This window comes from Pan paniscus, chromosome 5 (assembly GCF_029289425.2).
Source record: "Pan paniscus chromosome 5, NHGRI_mPanPan1-v2.0_pri, whole genome shotgun sequence".
In the NCBI taxonomy this organism is placed as follows: domain Eukaryota; kingdom Metazoa; phylum Chordata; class Mammalia; order Primates; family Hominidae; genus Pan; species Pan paniscus.
The window spans coordinates 41703516-41723614 of NC_073254.2; the positions used below are offsets into that span (position 1 = coordinate 41703516).

General features: G+C 38.9%; 1 long non-coding RNA gene across 2 annotated transcripts in view; it reads left to right on the top strand.

Annotated features, from left to right (window-relative positions):
• The window catches only part of LOC129397933 (uncharacterized), a 170443-nt gene that overhangs the window by 102539 nt on the left and 47805 nt on the right, over positions 1-20099 (top strand). The window contains exon 3 of one of the 2 annotated variants that reach the window (XR_010112394.1): positions 70-2719. The exons of the other annotated variant lie outside the window; for it this stretch is intronic. This is a non-coding gene — a long non-coding RNA (uncharacterized LOC129397933). Of the gene's footprint in view, positions 1-69; positions 2720-20099 lie in introns of those variants that run through there. 2 annotated transcript variants of the gene reach the window in all.

Consider the following 20099-nt stretch of genomic DNA (forward strand, 5'->3'; position numbering starts at 1 on the left):
AATCTTGCTTTCCTCACATAAATGTTTCATCTTCATGCTTGTTGCTTTCTCTTTTTCCTTCCTATTCAGAAAGGAGATGGATCAATAATTGTACAAGCATGAAGACAAATGCCATATCACAGCAATGGTGAAAAGAAAGCCTAGAAGAAATTTGTCTTCCCAACTTTTTTGGAACCCCTGAATCAGATTGACTGCCTCGAAATAGACTTCTTTTTAAAACACACAAAAAAAGTAATCTCATTTTTAACAGCCATAAGAATATACCTTGTGGACCATAAATACTGTAAAATTATTTGACCAGGGCCCCTAGCTGTTCTATTCCCAAATGCTTTGTTGTGTTTTTGCTGTGGCTCAGTATCCCATGAACTGTTTCCAGCGAATAACTGAGTGCATAAGGGATACTAAGACAGACAAAGTTTCTGGGAGACTAAGGACTCCTCCAACAGCTGAATTTAGTGTCAGGCCTTCCTTGCTTAACTCAACTTACACTGCAAGGTGGCCTAGGTTGCTTCCATCCAACCTTCTTCCCTCTATCCTTGCACTGAGTGGTCTGATGATTCTCTCAGCTGATATTTTCTCTGACAGGTATTTCCCCTAATAACACTTAATTTTGTCTTGATGTCTGGTTCTGGGAGGACCCAGCTTAGCACACTATTTTTATAAGACACTGCTAATTTATGCAGGACAAACTTTTTGCTGGGCAAAGACAAAAAAATCACCAAATAATATACTGTCATGTTCACGACTATACCAATTGTCATGTTGAGGTCTGAAGGGAGTGGGTGGATGAGCAGAAAGAACACTCGGGGGGGCCACAGGCAGGTGAAAGATGCTTTATTCAGTAGTAACTCTCAACAACAGCTTACTCACACTAGCTTTCTCACACTGTCTGCCTTGTCTAGCTGTCTGCTACAGCTCTGCAGCTCCTCTCAGCAGCCCCCTTCCACACACAGCTGTATGGCCGGCTCTCCCCTGCCTTCAGGGTCATCAGCTTAACTTTCTCTCTCTGGTCACGAGCCGAGTTGTGCTGTGCCCTGGCTCCCCACTGTCTATCTGCAAAGAGGGACAGCTTTGATTATCTCTTTCTCTGGGCACGAGTACACCTGCACAGTGTCAACAGGGCAATTATACATTTTATAGACAACAGTGGCTCAGAGCCAAGTGATGGCCTTCCCATGTTATGGCTACATAGTTGTGTTTACATTATCCATGGAATTGTGTGCCTGTGTTCCAAACTCGCTGAGTCATTCTGGCCCAGATGTCTGCCTCGGCCTATTCCTTGACCAAAGCACAGCCATGTTTCTTACATATACCTTTAGTTACTGGAGGAGTTAATGTAGAAAGTAATTTTCCCAACTTCTTAGTGAGTGTGCCAGCAGTTAACCAAATGGAATCCCTGCTGATCAGCATGAAGGGACTGGCACAGGCATAACCAACTGTTAGAAATATTTTCATACTTAATATCATAAAATCATTTGTCAAGCTGGAACCTATGTAGAAGGAGAAAATAAAATCTGCCCAATAAAAGAAAAGGAAACAGGTCATGAGAATGAGTACTTTGAGTAGCTCTGATCTCTGGGCTGGAATTATTTGCAAACCTGGAGCTCTGAAGGCAGGAGACACACTTGTGATGTTTATACAGATGATAAGCCATGGACCCACCTCTCCAGCCCATGAGACTCTGAAAGATGATATCACAAAGAGCCATGAGAGTGAGAAAAACCCACCAAACTATTGCTTAGATGGTGGCATATAGCAATAACTAATATGTGGTCTAATTTCAGACCTATTCATGCTATTAACTGCTCTAAGGTAGCAGAGCAAGTTGGAGCTTATCAGAAAATTAAAGATCCAAAAGAGGAAGAGATAAGGAAGAACTTGCCAGGCAGTCTGTAGTTTGACCAGAAGGTGGTCTTGGGACTGATGGTGATGGCCTGTACCACACTGAGGAGACAGGTGGTGCAGACGGAAAGGCCCCAAGCTACCTTGCCTAAATAAATTGTAGTTTTACAACCAGCATTATCTAGGAAGTTACCGAAATGAAAAGCTGTCACTACATCTGAGATTCCTCTGACACAAAGTGTCATTGCATTAGTAAAAGCCAGGTGGATAAGAATAAGGTCTATGGGTTTTTTCTTGGAACTCATGACAAACATGTACACATGCTTCGCAAACAAAAAGAAATTCCCTCCAATGCCAGATCCAGTAAAAGAAATAAAGATTATTCCCTGGATGGAGTTATTCCAGATCATTCTCTGACTTCATGGACAAAACCAAGAGGAACCTTTTGAGAAAAACAAACAAAGTGAGCATAACTAGTTTGTTCTGAATTGCTATAACAGAATGCCTGAGACTGGATAGTTTATCAAGAAAAGAAGTTTATTTAGCTTGTAGTACTTCAGGCTGGGAAGTTCAAGGGCATGGCCTTGGCTTCTGGTAAAGGCTTTCATGCTATTTCATAACATGGTTGGGGGAAGTAGGCACATCTGAAGAATCAAAACCCAAGGGGTATCCTGGCTTTATAACAACACATTGTCCTGCATTATACGCCATCTACCTGATTCTACCAACATCACTGTTTTAGTCTGTTTTCTCTTGCTCATAACAGAATACCAGAAACTGGGTAATTTATAAGAAAAGCAATTTATTTCTCATAATTATGGACACTGAGAAATCCAAGGTCAAATGGCCACATCTGATGAACACTTTTTGCTGGTGGAAATTTTCTGCAGAGTCCTAAGGTGGTGCAGGGCATTACATGACCAGGGGGTTAAGCATGCTAGCTTGGGTTTCTCTTCCTCTTCTTATAAAGCCAGCAGGCCTAATCCCATGATAACACATAATCCATTCACTCATTAATCTATGAATGGATTAATCCATTCATGAACACAGAGCCCTCATGATCCAATCACCTCTTAAGGGCCCCACCTATTAGTACTTCTACACTGAAGATAACACTTTTTTTTTTTTTAATTTTTTTTCGAGATGGAGTCTTGCTCTGTTGCCCAGGCTGGAGTGCAGAGGTGCGATCTTGGCTCACTGCAATCTCCACCTCCTGGGTTCAAGCAATTCTCCTGCTTCAGCCTCCCGAGTAGCTGGGATTACAGGCATGCACCACGCCCAGCTAATTTTTGTATTATTAGTAGAGACAGTCTTTCTTCATGTTGGCCAGGCTGGTGTTGAACTCCTGACCTCGTGATCCACCTGCCTCGGACTTCCAAAGTGCTGGGATTACAGGCATGAGCCACTGCACCCGGCCAGGATAACATTTTAAAATGAGTTTTGGAAGCAACAAATATTGAAACCATAGCAATCACCTTCTGTATATGTCCACATATATGTGGCAATATTCCTCCCCACAATCCTACTATACTTCATGTATTTCCTAAAAAATAATAAATTCCTACTCTGTAATCCTGAATATTATCTTCCCTCACTTCCAATATTCGACCAACTCTATGTTATCCTGAACATTGTGAATTCCCCTTCCAGATCTCCTGGATATAGCATGTGCATCCATCTCCCAATTGCTGTGAATGTTGCTTGGAAACAGTTCACAGCTGGCACTTTCTCTAGAGAATTTCCCTTGGCCAAAAGAGAGCAATCTCTACCAAGAGAACAAGCACTCTCTCTCTCCTTACTCAGAACACCTAGGCCAATTACTGACTGACATGGAAGGTCAAGCTTCCCCATAACTTCAACCTGTGGGTCCCTCTGTTATTTTGTTCCATAATCTCATAGACTGGAGGCAGCTGACATATTTTATTAGCTGAGACTGCATTGTGGGGCTAACTTTGCTCATCTGCCCAAACTTGCTTTATCCCCTCCTCTTCCTCTGACTCCCCCCATAAATTATGTGAACACAAATTCCATTTTCAGAATCTGGATCCAGGGAACCCTGCCAAGATCAACATCCTGTTGATTCTATCTTTTAACATTTGTCTAATTCTACCATTTTCTTAATCAAAAATGCTACCCTAATAGCTCATATTTTGATTGACATAATAGTTTTCTAACTCATCACTCTTCCTCCAGGTTTTTCCATCCATTTTCTGCCAGACTGAGATTTAAAATTAGAAATCTGCCTATTTGAATTTATGTCTCATAATCCCTTGATAGCTTTATATCTATGCAAGAACATTTGTCTTCTTTTGATTTGTATAAAGCTTACACTTTTAGCCTCCTTTCTTATCAAACTCATACTGAATTTTGGAGGTACATTGAATTACTGCAAAAAGTTTAATCTTTACACTTATCCATAGATATATGCACAAGCTCCCTATGCCAATATTTTACCTCTGCCACCACCCATTTCATAGCTACCTCCCATCCATCCATCAGAAATCAATTTAGACTTCTTTTGCCTATTAAACATTCACTGATATCACAGGGCCAAATTGTCACTCTGTATTTCTCACTTTTCTTCTGCCACCTAACTGTGGAAAGAGACTCACTTTTCATCTAAGTCATCTGGCTATATGCCTGCAAAATAATATTCAATAAACAGTTCATAAACAAAAATCAAATAAGCATGTAGTTATGGTTGTTAAAGTGCATATTAATCACAGAGATGAGGTTAGGAGCCAACTGGGGAGCAGCTGTTTGAGCAGAATCTTCTCTACGAATCTAAAGACTAGATGACATGGAGAACTCAAGTCAATCCATGTCCGATGACACATTCATTAGGGACTTCAGTGTCTTCTCAGATGTATATGTAGGTTTAAACTTTAAGGCTGCCATTCTTGTTACCAGCTCCAGTAAGTCACATGTGCCATCTTTCAAGAGCCACAATAAACTCTGACATATTTACATTTACTCTCCCTGCATTGAAATGCTTCTGATTAATTAGTTATTTTCCAAACATACCATTCTGAGATACCCATAGCAGTTTTTGGAATGAGAATTTTGTCTTTGCTATCTAGAATAGGATGACAAATGGACTGGGCAAGTGATACTTTTATGCCTGCTCTGGTCGCTGGGAGGGGGTGAAAGGTCACACATATTTATTTTTTCTTTTCTTTTCTTTTCTTTTTTTTTTTTTTGAGACGGAGTCTCTCTCTGTCACCAGACTGGAGTGCAGTGGCACAATCTCAACTCACTGCAACCTCCGCCTCCTGGGTTCAAGAGATTCTCGTGCCTCAGCCTCCTGAGTAGCTGGGACTGCAGACACGTGCCACCACACTCAGCTAATGTTTGTATTTTTAGTAGAGATGGAGTTTCACCATGTTGGCCAGGATGGTCTCGATCTCCTGACCTCATGATCTGCCTGCCTCGGCCTCCCAAAGTGCTGGGATTACAGGCGTGAACCACTGTGCCCGGCAGGTCACATGTATTTCTAAGAAACCTTTTGCAAGGCTTTTACAGCCAGTATTTAAGGATGAACCAAAGGCAACCTGGAGAACATAGGATGTACCTCTTGGAGTTGTTTGGCAGAGGCTTTCTACATGAGAGACAGCATAACCCCAAAGTCAAGTGAGATAGCTGGCCAGGAGGGCTAGTGGTGTTTAAATCTCGCAGATATGGGCTTCATTAATTACATTGTTTTTCAAGTCTCTCTTTCTATATGTGTGTGTGTGTGTGTGTGTGTGTTGTTTTTGTTTTTGTTTTTGTTTTTGAGACAGAACCTCACTCTGTCTCCCAGGCTGGAGTGCAGAGGTGTGATCTTGGTTCACTGAAACCTCTACCTCCCAGACTCAAGTCCCAGCCTCCCGAGTAGCTGGGACTACAGCTGCACACCACCATGTCCGGCTAATTTTTGTATTTTTTGTAGAGATAGGGTCTCGCCATGTTGCCCATGCTGGCCTCAAACTCCTGGGTTCAAGTGATCCTCCCACCTCAACCTCCCAAAATGCTGGAATTCCAGGCGTGAGCCACCATGCCCAGCCCAAGTCTATAATTAAGGGGTGTGGCTTCAATATTAAGAAGAATTGTCAGAAGATTTAAACACTTTATCATGGTATACATTAAGCCCACCTTAACTTTTAAAGCCTTTATTTATAACCAAGTATATATGAATCTCTAGTAAGCACTTTTCTATCAGAGTTGAGGCCTTCAAAATGGGTTAAACTCAGACACTGTTCTGAATGAAAGACTTATGAACCTGCAAGAAAAATATGATAGATTAAAGAAAACATTTATCCAACAAATGTACCTGGATATTTCACCATATAATAGGCCCTGAATAAGATATTGGAAATTAAATAGAAAAGTACCATGTGGTTTCGCCATCAAGGGCTACTCACTGATAGGGAAAGATATCATGTGGAAGAGCCAAGACAGATGTCTGCAGTGAGTGCCATGGGAACACATGATATCAGGCGAGTGTGGTCATTTAGAGGAGACTATTGAGAAAGGGCTTTTAGATAATGTGGCATTATGGTAGACCCAAAAGGAAAGGGTTTATGAATATCCACAGTTATGGGCTGTGAAAGGTAGAAATGGGTGAGCAGAAGGAACAAATGAAATTTCATGAGCAAAGGCATAAGGTTACCAAGGCGAGGTACAGGGAAGGGAAACAGAAAGTAGGTCACTTTGGCCCCATTGGATAGTACATGAATTGTGGGTGGCAGCCCACACGTTGGGCTCTCTTGAACAAATCTCTAATTTCTTGTAATTTGTTGTTCACACCACAGAACTAACATATATACTTTAAATGAGTCTAATGAATGTATTAGCACTCCATGCTTCAGACACAATGAATGGTTTATAGTTTTAAAATGCATTTTTCTTGTTCATATTCCTGTGCATGTCAATGCCTCTGCTTGGAATCCAGCTTTAATATATGTATTATATATATATATATATGAATATATAAATATATTTTTTTAAAAAATCAAGATAATTTTTAAAATATCATCTTTTAAATGTCATTCATGTCATCTTTCTTGTAATGCCACCCCTAACATTAACTAGATTTATTTTTTATCTGCTCTATTCACTGGCATTTTGGACCAGTCTCTGCTTAACACTTAGTCAACCCTAGTACAATTGTTGGCTTAGGTATCTCACAGCCTTATGTGACTGCTTCATGTAATAAAATCTCAAAATTGAAATAACTATGTGAGGTTATATATATGTTAATTAGCTGGATTTAGTCATTTCATAATGCATATATTTCAAAATATCATTACATATAATTTCATCTATTTTAAAAAAGAAGAAAAAAAGAAATACAAATTTAAAAAAAAAATCTCAAAATTGAAGTTTTGGCTGAGTCATTAGGGCACACAGGCATTTGTTAATCATCTCTGAGTGCCTCTTGGGTAGATTTGGTTTTACAGTTTTTGGATCCTGGGAGCCTACAACCTAGTTTGAGGTTTTTCAGTGGGTAAGAAAGCGCAATTTAGAGAAGATTATGGGAAGAAATCAGAAGAGAGCTATATTGTGAACCCTGTCAAGTGAGAGGAGTGAAGGGTGATGTCACATCTAGGAAAGGATGTTTCCTCAACCTATTAGGAAGCACGAAGTGTCTGCCTTGTAGCTGTTACACACGGTGGGGGGATAGGGAGGCCGGTGTCTGACTTGGGCTAATTAAAATGACAAAGGTCCCTCACAGCAGAGGAGAAGGATGTAACTGGGAAGTAAAGGTGCTCAAGGTGATGGGTGATCAATGCTGCAGACCTTTCAAGGACTAGGTTTGACAGTGCAGTAGGGATATCAGCCATGAAAGTGGTCCAACGTGCTGAGTGTATGCACAGGGAAAAGCCTGTGTGTATATCACAAGCAGCAGAATCATTGGGGTTTTCAGGAGTAGGCTTCCTGAAGGAGAGGCATTGCTTGCCCAGGGTGAGTTGCAGCTAGAAGTGCCCAGCAGAAATGCCTCCAAAGAATTTACAAAAGTGTCTCGGAGAGAATTGGCTTTAAGTCAGTTAAATAGTCCCTTTGTTCTCCTGTGAGAACACATAAATAATCAAATAGATAAATATGAGTCAAATAAATAGTCCCTTTGTTTTCCTATCTACTGTGAGGCAGGAGATGCAAAGAGAAAAAGCAGGCCACACCCCTAACTCAGCTCAAAGTTTCACACTCTGCTCACAGAGGGAAGAATATTGTACTCCTGATTGGAAGTGCTTTTGTGATTTAAACTGTCTTTAGGTAATTTTATTGCCTAATTCTGAAAAGAAAAATTAAGGATCTGCTTGAGTTGACATCAGGTATAAAGGATGGGAAACAAAAACAAAGTTTTCCTTATAATTACAACCATGGGATTTGCTATTTCCAATGTATCCACATTTTCAAGGCCTGTTTTCCATTATAAGCCCGAAAACAACATGTCTTTTGGGCTCAGAGACAGTGGATGATAAAAGAAGCATCATGAACATGGCCATTAGACAAGCATAGGTGTACATCCCTGGTTTGGGAAGTTACTAGTTCCACGATTTGGGGAGCATGTGTTTTCTTCCCTGGGACTCTATTTCTTCGTGTTTAAAATGGTTATAATATGATCCATATTGTGGACTACATTTGTGCATTGCATTTTCCAGAATGTCTTCCTCTTATATAGTGCTTGACAAACAATTTAATAATAGATGGCTTATGCCTGTAATCTCAACACTTTGGGAGGCTGAGGCGGGCTGATCACGAGGTCAAGAGATCAAGACCAGCCTGGCCAACATGGTGAAACCCTGTCTCTACGAAAAATACAAAAATTAGCCAGGCATGGTGGTGGGCACCTGCAATCCCAGCTACTGGGGAAGCTGAGGCAGGAGAATCGCTTGAACTCAGTAGGTGGAGGTTGCAGTGAGCTGAGATTGCACCACTGCACTCCAGCCTAGGTGACAGAGCGAGACTCCATCTCAAATATAAATGAATAAATAAATAAATGTAAATAAATAAATAATAATTGGCAACTCACTACAACAACAAAAACAACACTGATTAATAAATAAAAACTCACAGAATTGTTAAACAGTTTGGTCAAGACCTGGAATATGTTGGTAAGGAATATCTCAATTCACTTTATTGACTTATTTTCCATCCAAATACTTTGTTCCATCCCCTTGATCTTTTTGTTTGTTTGTTTTGTTTATTTTGAGACAGTGTTCTGCTCTGTTGCCCGGGCTAGAGTGCAGTGGTGTGATCACAGCTCATTGCAGCTTAGACCTGCTGGGTTTAAGCAGTCCTCCCACCTCAGCCCTCAGCCACTCTCCCACCACAGCAGGGAATACAGGCACATGCCATCACGCCCGGTTAGTTTTTACTTTTTAATTTTTTGTAGAAATGAGGTCTCTCTATGTTGCCCAGGCTGGTGTCAAACTCCTGAGCTCAAGTGATCTTCCTACCTCAGCCTCCCAAGGTGCTAGAATTACAGGCATGAGCAACCATGCTCAGCATCTCATCCCCTCAATCTTTGTGATCATCCTCTTTGCTACTCCTCTGATCACTCCCTCCCAGGTCAACTTATCTAATTCCTACTTCCCACCCTGACTGATATGCTCACTGTCTCTGAATCTCCTAGATGTTTATCTAGCGTCCTTGGGTCTAGGAGATACAACTGCACAGATTCACAAGAATAAGCTTTGCCTTCAGTCACTCTAAAGTTCAAGTCTTGGCTTTCCTAATTTGTATCTGCATATTACTTGACCTCTGTAAGACCCAATATTCTCATCTGTAAAATAAGGGCAGTGCTTTGTACTGTACTGGTCTCTAGTGAGGAATGAGGACTGAAGGAACTGATGTAGGAAGTGCTTATATATGTGCTTGGCAACTAAGTACTGAAGAACAATTTTCCATAAGGTAACTATTAGTATTATTATGGTGTGCTTTTTACATCTGTCCTATTCCCCACATCTCAACAATTTTCTAAAAAAGTACACCATATTATGTTTTGGAGCTAGGGTGTTAATTTAAAGAAAAATGCAGAATAAATTTAAACATCCTCGGAATACTAAACCTTATTAAAGAAGACAAAAGTGGCACGTAAAGAAAAGACTGAAGGACACTGGAAATAATATGCATAGCTTAACTAAAAATTCCAACTGCTAGGAAAGAAAGTGCACAAATGCTGAGGGAAGAATGCAGAGAAAAAGTTCTCCCACGCATCCAGGCTGACATGTCACTGATGTCTGATGTCACCTATACTTCTCTTCCTTGTATAAGAAGGGGCAGCTCCAGGCACACTGCATCAAACACTGCTGTACAATGGCTCTGGCTCCCTTGTGGACCAGAAAGAAGCAGATGTTTCTGGATGGGAGTTGGGAAATGATCAGCCACCTTCTCCCTGGGCCCTGGCACCTTCCTCTTCCACAAGTGACAGAAGACCTCAGACTCTTCTCTTTCACTGCCTACCCCTGACCAGCTCTGCCCTGGACAATCCCCTTCCAAAGCCAAAGGCAGCCCCAATCCACAGTTGTCAGGTACACTCACCTGGGGAGTCTGTGTAGCATGCCTCTGGGTGGCTGTTCTGGCAGAGCAGCACCAACCAGGGCCTGTTTATATTTCCCCAAGTCCCAGTGCTCATGGGCAACTCCCACTGGTGTCACAATGTCAATGTCATAATTTCTGACTTTGCTAAAGGAAAAGGGGTCCTTCTGCACAATGTGAATTCCTGGGTACAACTCTGCCCTCTCCCTGCGGCTCGATAATTTGCTGGGCCCAGAAACATCTTGATCCTAATTATAGTAAATGTGCAGTAACGAGTAGAAGGCACCGTAATGAGGAACAGTTTACTAAGGAGCCTGGGTTTCTTCATTTTTACTATATTCTCCTCCCATCTCCTCCATTCACCACCAAAGCTCAGGAAACAATTTGGAAAAAAAAAAAAACTGAGAATCTAGAGTGGTCACTTTCCGAACATTTTACAAGTGTGTTCTACATTGATAATGAAAGATCATTGATTGCCAGAATCAGGGGCTTCTCTTGGGGTGTAGTGTCTAGAACATGGCCGAAGTGGGGCCTCTGGTTGCTGGTATTGTCTGTTTCTTGATCCAGGTGCTAGTTTTATGCATATAAATTAGTTTATACAATTCATTAAGATATTCATTAATGATTTCTGCATTTCTTTGTATGTACATTTCATTTAAAAGTTTACTGCCAAATAAAATATACTGCCACTGGCTCTGGAAGCTCATGCCATGGAGTCACAGCCCAGACTAGCTGAGTAGGATGTGTGTAGCCCTGGCTATCAGAGTTAAATCTTCATGCTGGGTCCCTAATAGCTTTTCCAGAAATGGTTCCATTAGACAATAAAGGGACTCAAGGAGAGGAAGACAGCTGATTTTGATATCCACCATCTAGCAATACGGCTTAGCTTAAATAATCTTTCTCTGTTCTTCACTCATACCCTTCCCTTTTGAGTGGCCAGTATAGTTCTTGATGCAAAGGAATGCACTAAAGTGAATTCCAGCTGAGACCTAAAGTTCAGGTAAATATTTTTCTAGATACAAGAGCACCTGTGCTTATGTCAGCTGAGTTAGGTAAGTGGTAGTTTAAAAAAAACAACAATAACAAACAAAACAAAACAAAACAAAACAGGGAAGAGAGGAGGACTCCAAAGGAATGGAATTGACCTGGTAGCAGAGGCTGGGGTCGGGGCCGGGGACAGTTTCTTTCACAATCCTGAATGATGCAGCATGATCATTGCAGACTCCTCTGCTATTGCAACCTGAAGAGACAAAATTTCCCTCACTTACATTTTTATTCAATTCTTACAACCTTTCGATGTGATACTTGAGCTCCCTCCAAACTCAAGTGTGTGTGTGTGTGTGTGTGTGTGTATCACAACCACACATTATCTATTATTTGCAGAGCTCTTGTATCAGGATATAAAAAAATCTAGGCATAAGTAATTCCATTAGATGCACAACAGATTTTTCAAATTTTCTGCTAAGTGCATACGAGAAGATGAACACAAATATTTAATAATGTATTATACATCTAGAGAATTTCATGTAAATTATTTGAACTTCATGATAACCACGGAAATAAGATGCTGAGGCCAGGTGGGCTAAATTGCTTCCTCAAGGATGCATAAATAAGACGCCGACCTAGATCTCATGACTTATGTTCATCAAAGTCTCCCTAAATTAGTAAAACCACAAGCCACAAACTGACAAAATATATTTACAACAAAGTATTCTGAATTAGTATTCAGAATATATATTAAAACTGGCTTAAAATAGACCAGAAAAGGATAAAACTAAAAAAGCGCAAAAAACATGGCCATTTCATAGAAGGATAAAAAAATGAATGGAATATAAAAAGACACAGATACACTCAATCTCAATAATTTTATGGCAATGTGAATTAAAACCAAAATAAATACTTTTTATCAAATTTAAACAGACAGAATACCAGGTGTTGGTGAGCATATAGAACAGTGGGGACTTATGGCTGATAGTGTTAACTGGAACATCAGGGGAAATAATTTGACTAATTATTAACTAGTATGTTTGAACAACTCATATCTTATGACTACGCAACAAATTACTGCATATGTACTTTACTATTACACTTATGTGTCACTCAATGAAGGATATATGTTCTGAGAAACGTGTCATTAGGCAATTTCGTCGTTTGGTGGGAACATCATAGTGGGACACCACCATAGTGTCCCAGATACTCACACAAACCTAGATGGTATACCCTACAACATACCTAGGCTGTCTGGTATAGCCTGTTGCTCCTAGGCTACAAATACATTAGTGCACTGAATGCAGTAGGCAACTGAAACACAATGGTAAGTATTTGTGTATCTAAACGTATCTAAATATAGAAAAGATACAGTAAAAATATGATATTATAATTTTATGGGACCACCCTCATGTATGCAGTCAGTCCATCATTGACCAAAATGTTGTTATACGACCCATGACTATACTATATACCTTAGAATATTTATTAGCTTTCAAAATGTGGTCCTGAGTCCGGAGTCACTAGCATCACCTGGGAACATGTTAGAAATGAAAATTCTATGGCCCACCCCAGACCTACTGAATTTCAAGACTCTGCAGGTGGCACCCAGCAATCTGTGTTGAACAGGCCCTCCAGGTAATTCTGATGCACACAGAAGTTGAAAATATTCCTCTTGCATATTTGTGCAGGAGACAAGGAATTAATAGAATTGCTTTTAGAGCAAAGAGAACAACAAGAACAAAAAACTATAATTAACTGAAATTTAAGTTGATAAGAGAATGAATAAAGACATAGTATTTATGGCACTTAAAACAATTAATTGCATTTGCAACCACAACATAGGTGGATCAAATGGCAGAGTTATATAAGTTATGATACTATTTTAATAGAGTTTCAAGCAAAACTAAAATAAACATTGTTTTGAAATGCATGCATATGTGATAAAACAAAAATAAAGCAGAGAAATGCTAATTTTAAAATTATTTTAATATTTATTTCTTATTTAATGGTATTTTAATGTAAAGTTTTTTTTTTGTTTTTTGTTTTTGAGATGGAGTCTTGCTCTGTCACCCAGGCTGAAGTGCAGTGGCGCAATCTTGGTTCACTGCAACCTCTGCCTCCTGGGTTCAAGAGATTCTCCTGTCTCAGCCTCCCAAGTAGCTGGGACTACAGGCATGCACCACTACTCCTGGCTAATTTTTGTGTTTCTTGTTGAGACAGGGTTTTGCCACGTTGGTCAGCCTTGTCTCGAACTCCTGACCTCAGGTGATCCACCTCCGCGTGGCCTCCCAAAATGCTGAGATTACAGGCGTGAGCCACCGCACCCAGTCCTATAATGTAGTTTTAATTATGCTTTTAAAACACATTTTGAGACTTAGTTTATGGTCTATGATGTTTTGTAAACTTTCTTCATAATATACATATTTTAAATTTGAGGAACATAAAACTCTATATATGTTCAATTATTAGTTATATTGTTCTAATCATCTTTATTTCTGGTATCAGAAAATGCAAAGATCAGTATCATCTATCACTAAATGAAAAGATATATTAAAATTTTATGATGCTGGATATCTATATTTCCCATTATAGTTCTATCATTTGCTTTACATATCTGAGGCTTTTCAAATGTGCATAAAATTGAGAATTGTTTTACTATACAAGTTGGAACTTTTATCATTATGTAGCATGATGGCTAATTTTAGATGTTGACCAGATTAAGTAATATCTAGAGAACTGGTAAAGCATTATTTCTGGTCTGTGAAGGTGTTTCCAGAGGAGACTGGTGTGCGAGTGGGTGGACCTAGTAGGGAAGTTCTGCCCTCAATGTGGATGCGCACCACTGAATTGGCTGTTGCTTGGATAGAACAAAAGGGCAGAGAAAAGGCAAGTTGTTTTATCTTTCTCCTGGAGCTGGAACACTCTTCTTCTCCTGTCCAGACTCTCTCAGCCTGGGACTCCAGGACTAGAGGCCCCCAGATTTTCAAAGCTTTGGTCACAGATTGAAAGCTATACCGTTGGTTTTTCTGGGTTCTGACACTTTCAGACATGGACTGAGCCACACTACCAGCATTCTATGGTCTCCGGCCTGCAGACAGCCTCTCATGGGACTTCTCCACCCCCATAATCATGCAAGCCAATTTCCTTACTAAATCCCCTTCTATCTACCTATCATCTATCTATCTATCTATCTATCTATCTATCTATCTATCTCTCTATCTCTCTATCTATCTATCACCTATCTATCTACCTATTTATCTCTTATTTGTTCTGTTTCTCTGGAGAACCCTGGACTAATACATGTAGAAACCCTCTTTAGTCGTAATAATGCTTTTTGTCTTAACAACAATTAGTCTTATATTAATATGGGTTCTCCAAAATACTTTTTGCTTAATATTAGCTAAGGTAACTTATTTCATAATTTTCCTTTCGAAGTGGTCATTATGTATTGGATAGGTCTCTTGAAAAGGAAAAATAGCAGTAGTTAGTATTTAGTTTCATCTAATACAATATTCATAGATGACCAAGAATAATAATTTGATCTATGGCTTCTGGAGTTACTTTTCCTGAATTTGGTGTCTATGCCCATCAATTGCTAGCTTTGAAATCTTGGAAAAGTTATTTAGTTTCTTGGTGTTTTCTCATCAGTAAATTAATAATTAATAATAGTAAATTAATAAATTTCTCATCAGTAAAATAATTTAATTTAATAAAATTAAATATTTAGGAAGGATTATATACATTTTTGATGTTTAAAGGAGTAAAAATCTGTCCAGGAATGAAAGAATAAAAATCAGCTCACATCGTAAAAGAAAAAAAGCAGCATTGTCATTTTTCTCACTAGGAAAACATACACAGATTAAAGAAGGCTGAAAGTTTACAGGAAACATTGCTTTTCTACCAAGATCATGGAATAACTGTAAAACTCCCTAATAGCCTCCTCTTTGAAAGGTTTCTGCTTTCATTCCAATGATGCCCCAGGCCTGCCTTGCTATATCCATTTATTACAGGGGATACCCGACTACTAAAGCACCCTCAACTCATTACTGCACTAAATCTTTAGCTAATCATTCTACTTTCTAGTCCTGTCCTAGAAACATCAACCAAACCAGAACCAAGGTTGAAGAATACCTGCTTCTCCTTGTCTCTCTTCAGAATCTTTCAGCAGTAACTCAAACCTTATAAAATGTACTTCTCTCTTCTCTTCTGTAGAGCTACCGTTTCAAGATTCCTCTCAAACATCTTCCTTCCATTACCTGACTCATTAATCTGATTTTGTCAGATTACAGGTTTGTTTCTAGTGGTTTAGTGGCTCCTGGTTAAAGCTGCTTAGGCTGCAACCTGTTATTATACCAGCACTGATATACTTGGACTTTTTTCTAACATCTCTTTGGTTTGTATTTTTCCCACATTTGAGTTTATTTCTTTTTTATTTTCTTTTTTCTTTACTGTCTTTTTAATTGGATTTTTTATTTTGCTAATTTTTCCCCTTATTGCTCTACTCATGTGAATAATTTTTCTTCTACTAATCTGTATATTTATCTATTCTTTGTGTGCTTACTATCAAAATTTTATTATTAATAGTTAACTTTACAAAGTGTAAAGTTAATCTCCTTTATAACATATTCCAAGCATTAACATATGTTTACACACACATATTTTGAGACAGGATCTTTCTCTGTCACCCAGGCTGGAGTGCAGTGGTGCTATCAGGATTCACTGCAACCTTGACCTCCTTGACTTAAATGATCCTAATTTTTTTTAGGCTAGTTTTAGACCACCTGGCTAATTAAAAAAAACTGGTAGAGACAAGATCTCACCATGTTGCCCAGGCTGATCTCAAATTCCTGGGCTTAAGTGATCCTCCTGCCTCAGCTTCCCAAAGTCCTGCTATTGTAGCCATCATTCCCAGCTACAATATTTTTAAATAGCTTAAATCTAATTACTCTCATCTGTTAAACTATTCTTATCTGTTATTTTAGTTCTGGCTTTTTTCAACCCCCAAAACTCGACATCATTATTATTATTAATTATTATTATTATTATTATTATTATTTTATACAGGCAATATTTGCTTAGGCTTATCTGTTTCCCGATTTATTTTTTTTCATTTTTTTCTTACAGCTTATCCCTTCTAGGGTTGTGTTTTTGTTGTTCAAGTACAAACTTAAAGATTCTATAGTAAAGTTTCTTAGTGGCAATATTGCTCTGCTTTCTCTCACCCTTAAACTGTATTTTATCCTCATTATTGAAAGACAAATTTACTACGATGGTTTGAGTGTATCCTCCAAAAGTTCACATGTTGGAACCTTAATTCCCTAAAGTGGAAGGATTGGGAAATAGGGCCTAGTGGAAGGTATTTGGGTTATCTCTGCCCTCATGAAGAGATTCATGCAGTTCTGGCTAACTGGGTTAGTTCTCATGAGAGTGAGTTGTTATAAAACCAGTCAGCCTGCTTCTTTTTCCCTCTTTCATCCACATTCTCTTGTCGTGTTGCTTTTTCACCATGTTGTGATGCAGAACAAAAACCCTTGCCAGAAGCCAGTCCCATGACCTTGGACTTCCAAGCCTCCAGAATAAACTTCTTTTCTTTACAAATTACCCAGTCTAAGGTATTCTGTTATAGCAACAGAAAATGAACCAAGACATTTACTTTGTATAAACTTTTGAGTTGACATGTTTCTCTCAACAGTTTGAAGATACACTTTTTCTCAGATTGGACTTTCACTTTGTGGTTTCAAAAACCTATGGCAATCTGAATGTTATTTCTTCAGCAATCTTTTTTTCTCTTTCCTGTTGCTTTAAAAATCTTCCTTTAGTCTTTAGTATTGTTAATTGCACTACAGTGTGTCCGGTGAGATCACTTTCTATTTGATCTGCTTGGAATATGTTGTGCTTTCTGTGTATGTGAAGTCATATCTTTCCTTTGTTCGGAGAAATTATCAGCCATTATCTTTGTAAATATTGCCTCTTCCTATCCTGCAAGTTCTAAGTGTTTTGAAAATGTTTTCCATTGTTTTCACATCTGTGCTACTTTCTAGATAATACCTTCCATTTTATCTCTTTTTTTAATTTTCTGGACTATTTTTAGAGTTCTACATTTACAAAAAAATTGATCAGAAAGTACAGAGAGTTCCCATATACATCTTTATAGTGTGATACATTTGCAACAGTTGATGAGACAATATTGATGCATTTTTATTAACTAAAGTTCATAGTTACATTAGTGTTCACTTTTTGTGTTGTACATTATAAAGGTCTTGACAAATATACAATGATCATTACAGGATCATACTGAATAGTTTCATAACCCTAGAAGTCTTCTGTGTTCTACCTGTTCATCCTTCTCTTCTTCCTGCCATCCTAGATCCTGGCAACCACTGATCTTTCCACTATCCTTATAGTTTAGCATTTTCCAAAATGTCATATAGTTGGAATCATATAGTATGCAGCCTTTTCAGACTAGCTTCTTTCACTTAACAATATGCATTTAAGTTTCCCCGTGTTTTCTGTGTCTTCATGCCTCATTTCCTTTTATTGATGAATAGTATTCCACTGTATGGATATACCACAGTTTGTTTATCCATTCACCTGAAATGATATTGGAAACCCATGAACAGCCAACAGCCTTTACGAATGTCTATAGTCTACCACACCTGTTTCTTGTTTTAAAAAATTGAAATAGGCCAGGCATGGTGGCTCACGCCTCTAATCCCAGCACTTTGGGAGGCTGAGGAGGGTGGATCACCTGAGGCTGGGAGTTCAAGACCAACCCGACCAACATGGAGAAACCCCATTTCTACTAAAAATACAAAATTAGCAGGGCATGTTGGCTCATGCCTGTAATTCCAGCTATTCGGGAGGCTGAGGCAGGAGAATCACTTGAACCTGGAAGTGGAGGTTGCGGTGAGCCGAGATTGCACCATTGCACTCCAGCCTGGGCAACGAGAGTGAAACTCTATCTCAAAAAAAAAAAAACAAAAAAAAATTGAAATAATTTAAAAAGTTTCAGTAGTCCCTAACTCTACTATCTTTTCTTTCTCCTCAGTCATATTCACTCTCTCCCCAATTCGGTTTTCTAATTTTACTACTTTTCTCCCCCATTCAGAGTTTTCTAGTATTACTACTTATGGAAATATTAAAAATAATAAATAGTGTTGTTTTACAGGATTTAATGTATTCAATGAATGGTATCTTACTAAGCAATTCACATTTTTGGCCAAATATTTTTTCTTGAAATTATTAACATAACATTTGTCATGGTTGTTGATGTTTTAATCATAATTACCCCAGGGTTTATTTCTTAAAAGCAGAATATTCTTTTACGTGACTACAGTGCAGTGATTAAAATCAGGAAATTAATATTAATACAATGGTACTATTCACTTGATAGAACATGTTTAGATTCAACAATTGTCCCAGTGATACAATTTACGGTAAAAGATAATCCAAGGTCACATGGTACATTAATATGCAGTTGTCATCTCTCTGTAGCTTCCTTCATCCAGTAAAAGTTCCTGAGTCTTTGTATTTTATGATGTTGTTGTCATAAAAGCTTGAGGCATTTCTACAATGTGCTTCAATTTGAGTTTTTCTGATTTTTCCTTGTAATTAGATTCAGGGTGACCCCTTTGGCAGGAATACGGTAGAATTGATTATGAGTTCTCAGCGCATGATGTCAAGGCTCACATGCTGTTGGTGTGTTTCATCCCAGGCAGTGTTAGCTGCCATCACTTGGTGTCTACTGGTATCTATTTGGTGTTCAGTGTAATGTTACTGTTTTACTCTTTGTCATTAGTAAATCTTTGGGGAAGACACTTTGAGGCAATATTGATATCCTGCTCACCTAAACTTCCACCTATTAGTTTTAGCACCCATTGATGATTCCTTCCTGAAGAAATTATTATTATGATAGTCATCGAGTGGTGATATTCTAATTTCATTATTTCTTTTACATTTACTAGTTGCTTTTTCATTGAAAGTTAGGTCTTTTCCTTCTCCCTCATTTATTCATTTTAATTGTGGACTAATGGATTCTTATAGTATCCAATAGGTAACAATCATTTAAAATCATTATTCAGTTTGATTCTCAAATTTTCTCAAATTTGGCTGGAGGGAGTCCCTTCAAGCTGGCTCCCTATTTGACAGATTCTCACCATTCTTTGAGCACTTTCTTACTTTTTGACACAAAAAGATTCTCTAGGCTCATCTTGCATCTTGTTTTCATTGTCATTTTACATAAGAGAAAGTATAGCAATGGAGAGGCCAGTAATTCATCAAATATTGCCCATCCAATGTAACCCAGCCAGAAATCATTAAAGTTCACATGTAAACCCCAAAACTGTTGAGACAGCCGAGTAAAAAGGGCTCCCCAGAGAACCTCCGACCCACCTGTGCACTGGGAAAAGGGGGTGGAGCCACGAAGTTAGCGTGGTTTGCAGAAGGGAGGAGCCCAGCCTCTTGTGTTCCTGTGTGGTGGGGCAGGAGCAAGTTAACAGGCCTCCCTCTCACTCTGCTGAAAGTATTTCTTTTTCCTTTTTCGCGCAATAAATTCCATTTTTCTCACCCTTCTATGCATCCTCAAGCCTAATCTTTCCTGGTTATGTGACAAGAACCCGGTTTTTAGCTGAACTAAGGAGAAAGTCCTACAACACTGCCACCATGTGGCAATTACTCCAAATAGAAGGAGAGGCTGAAGGACACACAACCAGGGATGCAGAGAAAAAGATGGAGACAGAGTCTGTGCA